Here is a 13869-nt window from a genome sequence, read left to right on the forward strand (position 1 = left end):
CTGTCTCTTTAAATATCCAAAATGGTCAAGCCACTTCTAAACATTCAAAATGGTGGCACCCTCTGGACAGGCAAAAGTCCAAAAGTCCACAGCTCAGCCTGCCTTTCTCTTCGCCTTCTCTGTTTATACCCCAGTCACCAGAGCAGTCCTCCATGCAGTCCCTGTCTAGCAGGCTGATTTTTTAGGTTATTTCTTAGGTCTTACCACAACTCGGCACTCTCCAAGCTGTCTGTGCCATCAGGATCACTCAGGATTGTTGCCAGACTGCAGCTCCGTGTGTCTCCTTTTTTGGTATTTTCACACAAATTCTTCTGCTAGTTGGGGTTTAGTGCACTTCTATATCCCTCCCTTCAAGGCTTAAATGAGTTGGAATAGACTCAACAGTAGGCTCAGGATTATCTTCCGTGTCTGTGTTAATTGGTTTCCCTTTTCTTTGTTGAAGAGGGTCTGTGCAGTCTTTCTGCCTAGTCTGCCATCTTACCAGAACCTCCAGTATCTCTCTTTTTTCTGTCACTAACTACTGCTCTGTCTATGGCCTAACCAAACTAAAAAACTAAACCAGATGCTGTTGACTTGATTCTGACCCATGGTGACCTTATGTGTTAACAGAGTAGAACTACTCCATAGGTTTTTCTTAGATGTAATCTTTATGGAAGCAGATTCCCAGGAATTTCTTCTGCATCTGTACTCAGTGTGTAAACTGCCAATCTTTAGACTGGTGTCCAAGTGCAAACTATTTGCACCACCCAGGGAACTATGGCCTAGTAGTCCTCATCTAAAAGTAAGTGGGTTAAATTTAAATTTTTTAAAGTAAATGTGTGATTAAAGTAAATGTATGACTTCAAAATTGCCTTTTAGCTCTGGTAATCTGTCATTTAAGTTACTATCTATAGGAGCTGACCTATTTGACCATTGATTTGATTCTTATTTGGCACTCTTTTCTTCCCCATCCTCCATCCTCTATCAACCAGTGCATCTTAACAACTGGACTGACTGTTCTCAGTCAGAGCTGGGCAGAAGGCTCTGACCTTCCCCATACATTTCTAAATTTTGTTCCTATCCCTCTTTGCTTCTAATCTGCTCCACAGATCCATTATATTTCTTTTTTTCTGGACGCAATCCATGCCATTTCTGATTAAGCAACTACCATACTGGGCTCAAAGAGGCTTCTTTAAGTCTGGTCTCCCTCAGCCTGGATGCTACAAGGTCATCAGCTGTGTGATAGTTGGAGTTGTGTGTCCACTTGGCTGGACCATAGTTCTGTGTGGTTTAAGCAGTTGTGATGTGGGTTATTCCCATGATGGGACTGGATGTATATGTTTTGAGTGGCCAATCCTTTGAAAGAGCATTTCCCTAGGGGTGTGGACTGCTTCCAATATATTTATGAACATCTTGGGAAAATGAAACACTCTTCTGTGGATTGGGATCCTGTTGTGCTGCCTACAACTGTCTGTGAGCAAACAATCCACCATTTGGCCTGGTGATCTTGGATTCGTCATTTGTTGGAGTCAACAGCCGGTATACTGCCTGCCAACCTTGAGCTCATCAGTCCCTATAACTGCGTGAGTCAGGAAAAGCCACCAGCTTGACGTTTGATCCAAGAACTTGGGACTTACCAGCTTCTATAAGTGTGTGAGCCATTTTCCTAAGATAAATTTCTCTCTCTCTCTCTAAGCTTTACTAGTTTTGCTTCTCTAGAGAACCCAGCCTAACACAAGCTGCTACTCTGAACCTTGTTTTTCCCTTTTCCCACTCTTTAGTCAGTTTTACTCCTATAGCCTCGTGTGGAGGGAGAATCGCGGGGTTATGTGACTGTGATTTAAAGTCGACCATCCTTGGGGCAAGAGGTGGTAGGATGGAACCAGGACATTCTAGGACAAGAAGGGGAAATCCAAAACTAAACTCAAGCTCCCTGTTGTTGAGTTGATTCCTACTCATAGCAACCCGTCTTTGAGTTTCTGAGGTGGTATCTCTATGGAAGTAGATTGCCTAGTCTTCCGTCTGAGGAGTGGCTGGTAGTTTTGAACTGCCAGCCTTGTGGTTAGCAGTCAAATGCCTTAGACATTATGCTACCTGAGCTCCCAGAAGGGGAGATAGGATAGCTCAAACTATTTAGAAACTCATTATCAGTTAGAATTCCACCAGGAAGCAGACAGACCACTCAGAATAATTTGAGGGCAGTTTAATAAAAGAACTATTTACAAAAATGTGGTCAGCATGTAAGGAACTCAATATTCTTGGGTTCAGTTGTGACTCCTGGTGCTGAAAGACTGTGGGGAGGGAGCAGGTACTGGAACCTGGAAGGAGAAAATCATGTAGAGATGTCTAGAAGGCAATCCTGCAAGGAAGGAACTAGTCATATATGCTTGGTCTCATTCTTCTCCGCTTTCTCTTTTATTTCTTGTCAGGGATCTCCAGTTGTCATAATCTAACTGGACCAGAGGAAAAGGGAGCCCTCTGATAATACCCATACAGGTCAGTGTCCCATGGTAGTGAGTACTGTGAGAAGGGTGGAAGCTGGCCCTAGGAGTGGCAAACATAACATAACTGGCACAGGCTACTCTCTTTACGTGTTCATACATATGTATCAGTGAAATGAGGCTAAAAGAAGACTCAGAGAGAAGGGGTCAGCATCCTGCCTTATCTTGGGTGAGAAATGACCTGAACATATATTAGCCTTTGGCCTATGTTAATTCCATCTGGTGTCATTGTATGAGTCACTTCTTTTCTCTGGCAGCTGCATTCTGAGCCATGGCACTAGTCTTACAGTGGTTCTGGGACAACTGAAGACTAGGCTGGATTGATTAGCTTACTTTGTTGGTCTCTAGGAAGCCTCTGAGGAGTTGGCTACTGTGAGAGCTTTGGATTGTGGGAGGGCAATATAGAAGGCTCTGGATATGTCAATGGGGTAGATGGAGTTCTAAGAATAGAGACAAGGGAAGGAGTGTTGGTAAGAGACAGTGCTGGAAGGATGCCAGCAACACACCTGGCTGAGCACTTGGCAGACCTGGGCTTATGTAAGAGGGCATTTCATTGGGATCAATGTTTGTAGAGCACTCAGAGAAGCTTTATGTGAAATGATGCTGCCTTCATTGCCTGAGATAGACTGAACAGACTGAAATGCGGCTGGAACTGCAGTGGTGGGAATGACGGGAGACAGTGGGCCCACTCTCCCTTCAGAGTCCTGTGGCACATTTGCTTAGTTTTAGCACATATGCTTAGTTTTGCCACTGAACACCACTTTTCTGATTTAAGCATCACTGCTGATGGATAGCTTTCACTTCACCTCAGTTTTCAGGGGTGGAGAGAGGAAGGAGGGAGAGATGGAGATACACACACACATACTCACACACACACACAGAGATTGTAATTGTTCAGCTCACTTGTCTATGGATGAGTTGGTCCTTTGTGCCTTTTGATTCAATTGGTGATTTGTGTTTGTGTGAGGGTGGGTTGATAGGTGGGGAAGGGTGCCTCAGGAGGAGCAGAATAAGGTGTGAGCTGAACAAGAACTTTGAAACATGGCTATTATAATCATGCTCTAGGTTAGTGGCACAATACATACTTAGTATATTCTCTTGGGAATATTAAAAACCAATGTAATATAAGCCTGTGGTAAATAATCTTTGCTTCATTATATACTATACAATGCCTGGAAAGGAGAGAGTGGGTTGGTCAATGCCTGGAAAGAAGAGAGATCACAGAGGTGTGTGAAGGAAACAAATGACCTCATCTCATTTACTCAAGGAGTAGTATCCACCTTGATCATCTTATAGCTCCCAAAAATTCACTGAAAGGAAGAAAAAAGGGAAGTTAAAGGAAAAGAAAGAATAGAGAGAAGAGAAATATAACAGATAAAGTAAGCTCTTCTAGAAAGAATTTTATTGTCAAGTAATTCCTTGAGGAAACAGTCTTCTGAGAAGTAGGAAGCATAATCTTTCCCTTTTCCTTTTTTTCTCCCTGTTTCCTATGAAAAAAATCTGTTAATTTTGTATTAAAAACAAAATATATTTCTTTTCCTCAAGTACTCTATAATTGTATAGGAATGTGTATCATTTCCTCCCCATAATTTTGAGAATATTTTTGAAGACAGTGACATATTCTGACTCTTTAAGAACAAAACAATTCAATTTAAAATCACTGAGTGACAGCAATCAAAGTTCTGAAGTGATGCAGTTAGCTTAAGCACTTGTTCTAAATGTCATTAGAAAACCAACATATAGCGGGTTGTTATGGTAACCAGAATACAGAGTTTATAACATCACTGTAATTAATGTTATCCAAACGTTATTAATCTTTCAACATCACTCACATTCTCTGAAGGAACAGCAGTTCTGGTTCTCCTAGGATTTTTCAATAGTGTAATCCATTGCAGCTTTTCTTCACATTTTATTTTACTTTCAAGTAGATCTTACTCTGACTTTGCTTTAGTGAAATTACCTATTGTTTCTACCCCTTTTCTTATTCTATTTTTGCCTGCTATTTTCTGATAAAATGGCAAATAAAGAAAATAAAGGGATTACAGCCAAAAAACAGAATAAAATATGAAGATAAAAAGGTTTATATATTTAAAGTAGAAAATTTAAAGTAGAGAAATGTTAAAATATATTTCATACAGATTTGTAGCATTAGCTTACATTTGTAAAGCACTTAGAAATCTTTAAAGAAATGTGCATATATTAGTTAATATAACAATCCTGAGAAGACAATATTTTTCTGGGTGCCTACTCTGTGCCAGGGAATGTGATCTGCATTAATTTTTTTCTTTAAATTTTATTTATTTTGTTGTTGTTGAGAATATACACAGCAAAACATACACCAACTCAACAGTTCCTTCATGTACAATTCGGTGACACCGATTACATTCTTTGAGTTATGCAACCATTCTTGCCCTCCTTTTCTGAATTGCTCCTCCCTCATTAACATGAACTCAATGCTCACTAAGGTTCCTACCTAATTTTTCAAGCTGCTGTTGTCCATTTGACCTCATAGAGAGAGTTCTTAAAAGAGCATCATGCTCAAGGAAGACTTTTTTTTTCCTAGTTAAGCTAAACTGTTGTTTGACTTTACGAAGACTTCAGGGGATATTTTTGCTTTTTGCTTAAAGCTTTAACTCAGAGCAATAGTTTCAGGGTTTGTCCACCCTCCATGGCTCCAGAAAGTCTAGAGTCTATGTGAATTTGGAATGCCGTTTTGCATTTTCCCTCTTTTGGTAAGGATTCTTTTATGGAATCTTTGATGAAAATGTTCAATAATGTGCATACATTCATTTTTCAAACTCTTTCAGCAAGTCTTCAAGACTGATGATTCTAAAACATGCCAGCAAATTTACGCTTCTCCCTTTAAAAGGTGGAGTCTGATTTATCACCTCTAGGATGTGGATTGAACTTAGTGATTTGCCTTTAATGGTTAACATGACAGAAGTGACAAGGTATGACTTTGAAGGCTAGGATATAAAAGACATTGTTGTTACTGCCTTACTGTCTTCTTTTTTTGGAAAGCCAGCCACCATGTTAGAAGGATACTCTGGAAGGCTGTGGAGAGTCCCATGTGGGGAGAACTGAGCAGCAATTTGCCAGGCACGTGAGTGAACCACCTCAGAAGTAGATCCAGCCCTAGTCAAGCCTTCAGATAACTGGCGCTCTGGCTGATATCTTGTAACTTCATAAGATACTCTGAGTCAGAAACTATCCAGCAGAAGCATACCCACAGAAACTGTGAGGATAATACATGTTTATTATTGTGTTAAGGCACTAAACTTTTGGGATAATTTATTACACAGCTGAAAAACTAATATAGTAAGTATTTTTCCTATTGTTAAGTAGAGGAAATTGAAGATCTCAAAATTTTAGTTGATTCACCAAGGCCACATATCAAGGACAGAAAGCATAGGGCTATAGAGCCAAGTATTTCTGTTTCTGAAACCCATGCTCACTTTGTACAGTACCAGAGAATCATCTTCATTTCAGGGATGTAAAAGCTGATTCAGGGAAAGGTTAAGGAACTTGCTGTATTAGTTTCCTAGGGCTTCTATGACAGATTATCAGAAAGTGGGTGACTTATAACAACATAAATTCATTTTCCTACAGATATAGAGATTACAAGTCTGAATTCAAGGTGCCAGCAAGGCCATGATCTTTCTGAAGTCTCTAGGGGGAAGATCCTTCCTTATCTCTTCCAGCTTCTGGAAGCCCCAGGAGTCCCTTGACTTAATGGTGGCATAACTGTAATGGCCTCTGTTTTTACATGGCCATCTTCCCTCTGTGTCTCTCAGTGTCTCTGTTTTCTCATAATGACAGCAGTTATAAAAAAATTAGGGCCTACCATACTCCAGTGTGACCTCATCCTAACTAATTGTATCTGCAATGATCCTATTTCTGAATAATATCATATTCTGAGATTCTAGGGGCTAGGACTTAAATTCATCATTTTTGGAAGACATAATTCAACCCTTAAATTTGCCCATAGTTATACTGCTGGTTAGTACCAGAATTCAGATCATAAGTTTTGTTTTTCTGCATAGATAATGTATTTTGTAAATCATGTGATATATATAGTTGAATAAAGTAACAAAATAGAATATATCTGTGCATCAAAGAAATTTTTTTATTATATAAAGTTGCAACCAGAAGCTCAGAGTTTTAGTTGAGAGTCTCAAATTTAAATGAGGTAGCAGTTAATTTTTTTTTTTCATTAAATCATTAGGCCATTGAGAAAATAGCTACTTATACGAACAAAAGTATACAACTCTGCCTCATTTTTGTTTATCATGTGTTATGGTTTGAATTGTGTCCTCCCAAATGATCACAGTCCCCTAGGTTTCAAAGAGCCAGGCCTTCACCAACTTGGTTTTGGAGTGTGAGGCTGCTTGTTCACATGAGCCAGTGGGATGGAGCTATAGCCGCTGCCCAAGAGTGAGGGAGCGGGGCTGCCATGCCCAAGAGGGAGAGGAATGGGGCCTGCCAGGCCAAGGAAGTGAGGTCACTACTCAGGAACTAGGGGACTGGAACCACCCAGTGGAGGAGACCTGTACAGATACCACCCATTGAAGATCTGTATGTGTGCCAAGTTGACAAGGGGTGGAATTTTGATGGTTATGTTTGTGTGTCAATTTGGCTGGGCCTGGTTGAGTGACTGGGCAGCTGGTGGTAGTTATTCCCCATGATGAGACTGGCAGTCAATTCCATGATGGGATCTACCACGAGCAGCTGAGTAGCTGTCTTTGGGTATGTGGTCTGCTTCCTGTATATAAGGAGAAGCTTTGAGAATGGTCTCTAGCCTATGGCACATTTGGACCCTGCATGTAGCCATGTCATTGCTCAGCAGCCTGCTATGCTCTGCTGACCTTGGGACTTACAGTGGACTTAAGTTAATGGCCTTCCGTGTGGATTGGTAACATATTCTACTCTGTCCTATATGATTGTTGTGAGTCAGAATTGGCTTGGCAGCACACAACGACAACAATGCTAGGAGCTGAAATAGACAAGGAAGGATCTTCCCCTAGAGCCATGCCATGAATTTGGACTTTTAGCCTCCTGAACTATGAGATAATAAATTTTGTTCTTTAAAGCCATCTACTTGTGATATTTCTGTTATGGCAACTGTTGGTAACTAAGACATCATGTTACATTTTCAGAGCTCTTTTGCACATATTAGTCTACGTAGACTTTTTGCCCTGTGGCCACTCAGTCATTCAGTGCTCATTGTGAATTAAACATAGTCATGACTCTGAAGTCAGTTTCAAGTGTCCAGCTTACCAAACTGACTGCAAAGGTAATTGAGAAGCAAATGAGAAGTTGCCACTACTGGCCCTTAGTAGGTACAACAGCACAAAAAATGACTTATCTAGGTTTCCTTCTAACCTTCTAGTATCTTCTCTCCCCAGGCTCTCTCACAATCAGGAATCTCCTGTTGCCCAGGGATATGCCTACCCCCTCTAAACTCATTCCAAAATAATGTTCCTTCCTCTCCAGTCAAGGAGCTCTTTCTTTTACATTAATCTTGGTAATCATGCATTTCTCTCTTCTTTTGTAGGAAACAATGTAGTTCATTTCCAGTTGATGAAGGAAAGTTTTTTTTTGGAGGTGCATACCAGAAAAATAGAATAAAAACCCTACATTTTGCAATCTCTAATGGAAAATTCTTGTACTTGATGGGTTGGTTTGGGATGAAAAACTGGGTGCTAAAACCATTAGGTAAAAGGCTGTTGAGGGCAGCATATTGTCAAAGTGTCAAAGTAACATTCCCCATATTATTTGCTAATTGCAAAGGGAAAACCATGCTTTTGCAGTCGAGGGATAGATCACTACCTTAACCAAGTGATCAAGTTTCTTGTCTCTAATAGTGTGGAAACTAACATTGGATGTCCCTGATATGATACAATTTGAGGACACAGTATTATAAATGAAATATTCTTGGTAAAATCATTTCATGTGAATCTAATAAAGTCTTTAAATCTACCTTTCAATTTACAAGAAATTCGAGGGTTAGAAAATAAACAACAGCAGACAGAAACAATCAGACAAATCTAAAATGTGACTCAGTCTATGAAAAAACTGGCATGATTTCTTCAAAAGGTCAATATCATTTAAAAAAAAAAGGTTGGGAGGAACTGTTCTAAATTAAATTAAAAGAGATTAAAGAGACATAACAAGCAAATATAACATTGGATCCTGCCTAAAAAATAATCTGTGTGAGATATCTTTGGGTGAATAGGAGAAATGTAAATATGGACTGGGAATTAGAAGATATCAGGAAAATTTTATTAAATTTGTTGTATGTGTGCACCATTTACCAGTTTATTGCCTCAGCTTCTTCAGTGCTTGCTCTGTGGGAATGACCAGACTCTAAGCATTTCTTCTTTACAGTGAGCATGATGTTAAGCTTTGTCAGTAAAAGGCACAGAAGGAATAATGCAGGAATAAGGAGGCTTTGCTTCCTGGTTCCATAACGCCACATTTTCCTTTTTTTTATTCTGGCTGCACAGTTGGTTGGCACTGAGCATGTGTGTTGGGGTGGGGGAGACATCCAATGGTGCACTGCCTCAGCTCGTGTTCAGAATCTCTTGGTGACCCTGCAGCCCCAGCTCAGACCTGGTGACCACCTTGACCTGACTCTCCCAACATAGTCACCATGTGCTCCAGGCCTAGTGCCTGCAGAAGCATCCTGACTCCTTTGAATGCCCACTCACCAGACCTGACTCTCCTGAATGGTGGAGGGTTGTTTCATGCTTGTCTGGTGACTATGGACCAGCTCTGGCCAGGGAAACCTAGCAGATTTACCTACTATCCACTGGGCAACAATCATGCATTCTCTAATGAGGTCAGAACTTCAGCCTTGTTTGAAACCTTTTCAAGTATGTTCTTTCTTGGATACTCTTCAATGACTCTAGTGCACTTTTTAGAATTATCTTTACATCTTTTGAGTTACTCTTCTATCTTACATTAATAATTTTTTATATTGATCTTTCCCTTTTAAATAACTATGTGGTTTCTTTCTCTTGATTGGACCCAGACTGACAGAGTATGATGTTGAAATTTTGGTCATCTAGAAGAAGGTTCTTATTTTTAAGAGATACGCGCTTAAGTGTTTAGATGTTGTAGTGGTTAAGGTTGTGTGTTAACTTGACTGGGCTGTAGTTTTCAGTTCTTGGAAAGTGGATGTAGTTATTCCCCATGAAGAGATTACAATCACCTCCATGGTGGAATCTGCTATAAGCAGCTAAGTTGTTGCCTTCGGGGTGTGTCCTGCTTCCAGTACATATGGAGAAGCTTTGAGAAAGGTCTGGAACTTTCTGGCACATCTGGATCCCGCATTTGGTTGAGTCTTCATCTCTAGTTCCTGGACTTGAACCAGTGGCTTGCTGTGCTGCCTCCTGACCTTGGGATTGTGCCATTTTACCTGTTGACCTTGGGTTTGTCAGCCTCAGAAGCCACAGCTGCCTGAGATAGGAGACACCTTCAGCTCTAGTGGTTCTGGAACAAGAGGCAGAGCTGAAGCCCAAGATCAGGGACCTTCACCCAGCACCCTGAATTTGGACTTCCAGCCTCCTAAACTGTAAGAGAATAAATTCCTGTTTGTTAAAGCCATCCATTTCTGGTATTTCTGTTGTTGCAGCTCTAGAAAACCAAGACAGAAGTGAAGAGTCAGACTGTCTGCAACATTCTTTCGAATGGTTCAGAAATCTATCTATCTATCTATCTATATCTATATCTACCTATTTGTTTATATGTGTGCCATAACACCACTGTACATCAGGGATGTATGCTTTTACCATACTTATTCAATCCATATGCTGAGCAAATAATCCAAGAAGATGGACTATATGAAGAGGAACATGGGATCAGGATTGAAGGAAGACTCATTAACAACCTGTGACATACAGATGATACAATCTTGCCTGCTAAAAGCAAAAAGGACTTGGAGCACTTACTGATGAAGATCAAAGACTGCAGCCTTTAGTATGGAATATACCTCAACATAAAGAAAACAAAAATCCTCACAACTGGACCAATAAACAACGTCATAATAAACACAGAAAAGGTTGAAGTTGTAAAGGAGTCAAGAAATCAATTGGAAAGAAATGCATTGGGAAAATCTGCTGCAAAAGAATCTCTTCAAAATCTTAAAAAGCAATGATGTCACTTTGATAACTAAGATGTAACTGATCTAAGCTATGGTATTTTCTATAGCCTCATATGCATGCAAAAGCTGGACAAAGACTGAAGAATTGACATATTTGAATTATCGTGTTGGGGAAGAATATTTAATACACCACAGACTGCTGGAAAAATGAACAAACATTTCCTGGAAGAAGGATAGCCAGAATACTCTTTAAAAGCAAAATGGAAAGACATCATCTCATGCACTTTGGACAAGTTATCAGGAGGGACCAATTCATAGAGAAGGATATCATACTTGCTAAAGTAGAGGGTTAACAAAAGAGAGAAAGGCCCTTGTTACAGATTGAATTGTCCCCCAAAAATATGTGTTATAAATCCTAATACTTATAGCTGTGGTTCCACTACTCGTCTGTTAGTTTGTTATACTGTGGTGGCTTGTGTGTTGCTGTAATGCTGGAAGCTGTGCCCCTGTATTTTAAATACTAGCAGGGTCATACATGGTGGACAAGTTTCAGTGGAGCTTCCAGACTAAGAGAGACTAGGAAGAAGGATAGGGCCTGATATATTGTCTGATATATTACTGGAAAATTTTTGAATAGCTGTGAAACACTGTTTGATACAATGCTGGAAGATGAACCCCTCAGGTTGGAAGGCACTCAGAATACAACTGGGTAGAGCTACCTCCTCAAAGTGGAGTTGATCCTAATGAAATGGATGGAGTAAAGCTTTTTGGACCTTTGCTGATGTGGCATGACTCCAAATGAGAAGAAATACCTGTAAACATTCGTTAATGATTGGAATGTGAAATGTATGAAGAACAAACCCAGGAAAACTGGAAGTTGTAAAAATGAAAAGGAATGCACAAGGACCAAATCCTAGGCATCAGTGAAATGAAATGGACTAGTATTGGCCATTTTGAATGAGATAATCATATGGTGTACTATACCAGGAATGACAAATTGAATGGCATCACATTCACCGTCATAAAGAACATTTCAAGATCTATCCTGAAGCACGATGCTGTCAGTGATAGAATACTATCCATATGCCTACAAAGAAGACCAGTTAATATAGCTACTATTTAAATGTACACAACAAGCACTAAAGCCAAAGATGAAGAAATTGAAGATTTTAAAAATCTTAATTATTTTTTAAAATTTTGCTTTGGGTGAAAGTTTACAGAGCAAATTCATTTTCCGCACAACACTTCATACACGTTTTTTACTTCATGACATGGATTACAATCCCCAAAATGTAACAGCTATCTTCTCACTTTCTCCCTGTGGCTACCCTTTCCCTATGTTCTTTTTTTAATGCATTCCTGCCCTTTGAGCTATTTCCCTGTGCAAATGCCCTTCTGATATTCCATGCTTAATTGTTCTAAGGAGTGCTCCTCCCTAGTCTAATTGTTCACCTTGTAGCCCTGTCTATTTTTTGGCTGAAAGTTAAGCCATGTCAATGAGTTCAATTCCAGGTTTGAAGGGTCACTAGAGACCATAGTCTTGGGGTTTCACCAGTTGCTATGAGATCAATAGGCGTGGTCTTTTTGTTTTTTTAGTTTATTTCATGTTTTTGAGTTTTGTTCCACATTTTTCTCCCACTCTATCTAGGATCTCCTGTACTGATCACTTTCTGAGTGTTTGACCATTTTAACCAGGCACCATCTAGTTCTTCTGCTCTCAGGGTCATGTAGTCTGAGGTTCACATGGTCCACTAGTCCCTTGGACTAATTATTTCCATGTGTCTTTGGTTTTCTTCATTCTTCTTTGCTCTGGATGAGGAGAGACAAATTGTTGCATCTTAGATGACTACTTGCCAGCTGTTAAGACCCCAATCACTGCTCACAAAAATAGGATGGAGAACAATGTTTTTTGTGTAGCATGTTATGCCAATTGAGCGTGATGTCCCCCTTGACCATAGTCCTGAGCCCATGGGCACAGTGACTCACTCCCTCAGGGTGGTTGGCTGTGGTTAAGAAGTTATCATAACTTTGCCCCTATTAGCTCTATTATGTATGTGGACATTCTTATGGTACATACAAATACATATGCTGCAATATCATCTGCCAAATTTATATATGGTCATGGGTATATTCCCTTTTGCCTAGACATACCTGGTCATTTAGCCTGTCTACTTGTGTATCCACCTGTAGATTAGTGTTTGTTATTACTGATAATGCAGTATTGTGTATGGAAAAGGGTTTCTCTTTGTTGTCTGTGCCTCTTGTGCACCTCTGTGTCTTCCTTGTCCTTAGTGTTATTGTGTTAGTCACTTGCTTTTAGTATATTGCCTTTGCCTTCACCCAAATCAATACTTTTCTCTTACATATTTAGCAATTTTTCTTACCCTCCTCTCCCATTCCTGGTAACAAACAAAGTTTCCTTCCATATGTAAACCTCCCCTTGACTTTTTACAATAATGGACTAATTCAATATCTGTCCTTCTGTGATTGACTTATTTCACCCAGCATAATGTCCTCCAGGTTCACCCACGTTATGAGGTGTTTTGTAGATTATTTAGTATTCTTGAGTGTTGCATAGTATTCAGTTTTGTGTATGTACCATAGTTTGGTTATCCATTCCTCCACTGATGGGCACTTAGGTTGTTTCTATCTCTTTGCTATTGTGCATAGTGCTGCATTGAACATGGGTGTGCATATATCAATTCATGTCCTGGTTCTCACTTCTTTAGGATATATACCTAGTAATGGGATGGGGTGATCAAATGATATTTCTATTTCCAACTTTTTAAGGAATTGCCGCACCATTTGCCACAGTGGTTGTATCCTTTTGTAGTCCTACCCAGCAGTGTATAAGAGTCCCAATCTCTCAATATCCTCACCAGCATTTGTTATTTTCTGTCTTGTTGAACTTTGCTATTAGTGCTGCAGTGAGATGATATCTCACTGTTGTTTTGATTTGCATCTCTCTAAGGGCTAAAGATTGCTAACATTTCTTCATGTGCTTGTTGGCTGCCTGAATATCTTCTTTGGTGAAGTGTCATCTGTTCATGTCTTCTCCTCATTTTTTAATTGGATTCTTTCTTTTTGATGTTGAGGTGTTAGAGTTTTCTATAAATCTGAGAGATAAGTCCTTTGTTGGACAATGCAGGGACGCCAGAGTAGCAGGCCGGAAGAGCAGGGAAGGGGATAAAAGCCTTGAGCCCCAGGCTCACAGGTGAGGAGAGACAATGCAGGGACACCAGAGTCAAAAAGGAAATGGAACGCATAAAGATTGATATCCTTGGC

This window comes from Orycteropus afer, unplaced genomic scaffold (assembly GCF_000298275.1).
Source record: "Orycteropus afer afer isolate SDZICR_OR568_19922 unplaced genomic scaffold, OryAfe1.0 scaffold00298, whole genome shotgun sequence".
NCBI classification, from domain to species: Eukaryota; Metazoa; Chordata; class Mammalia; order Tubulidentata; family Orycteropodidae; genus Orycteropus; species Orycteropus afer.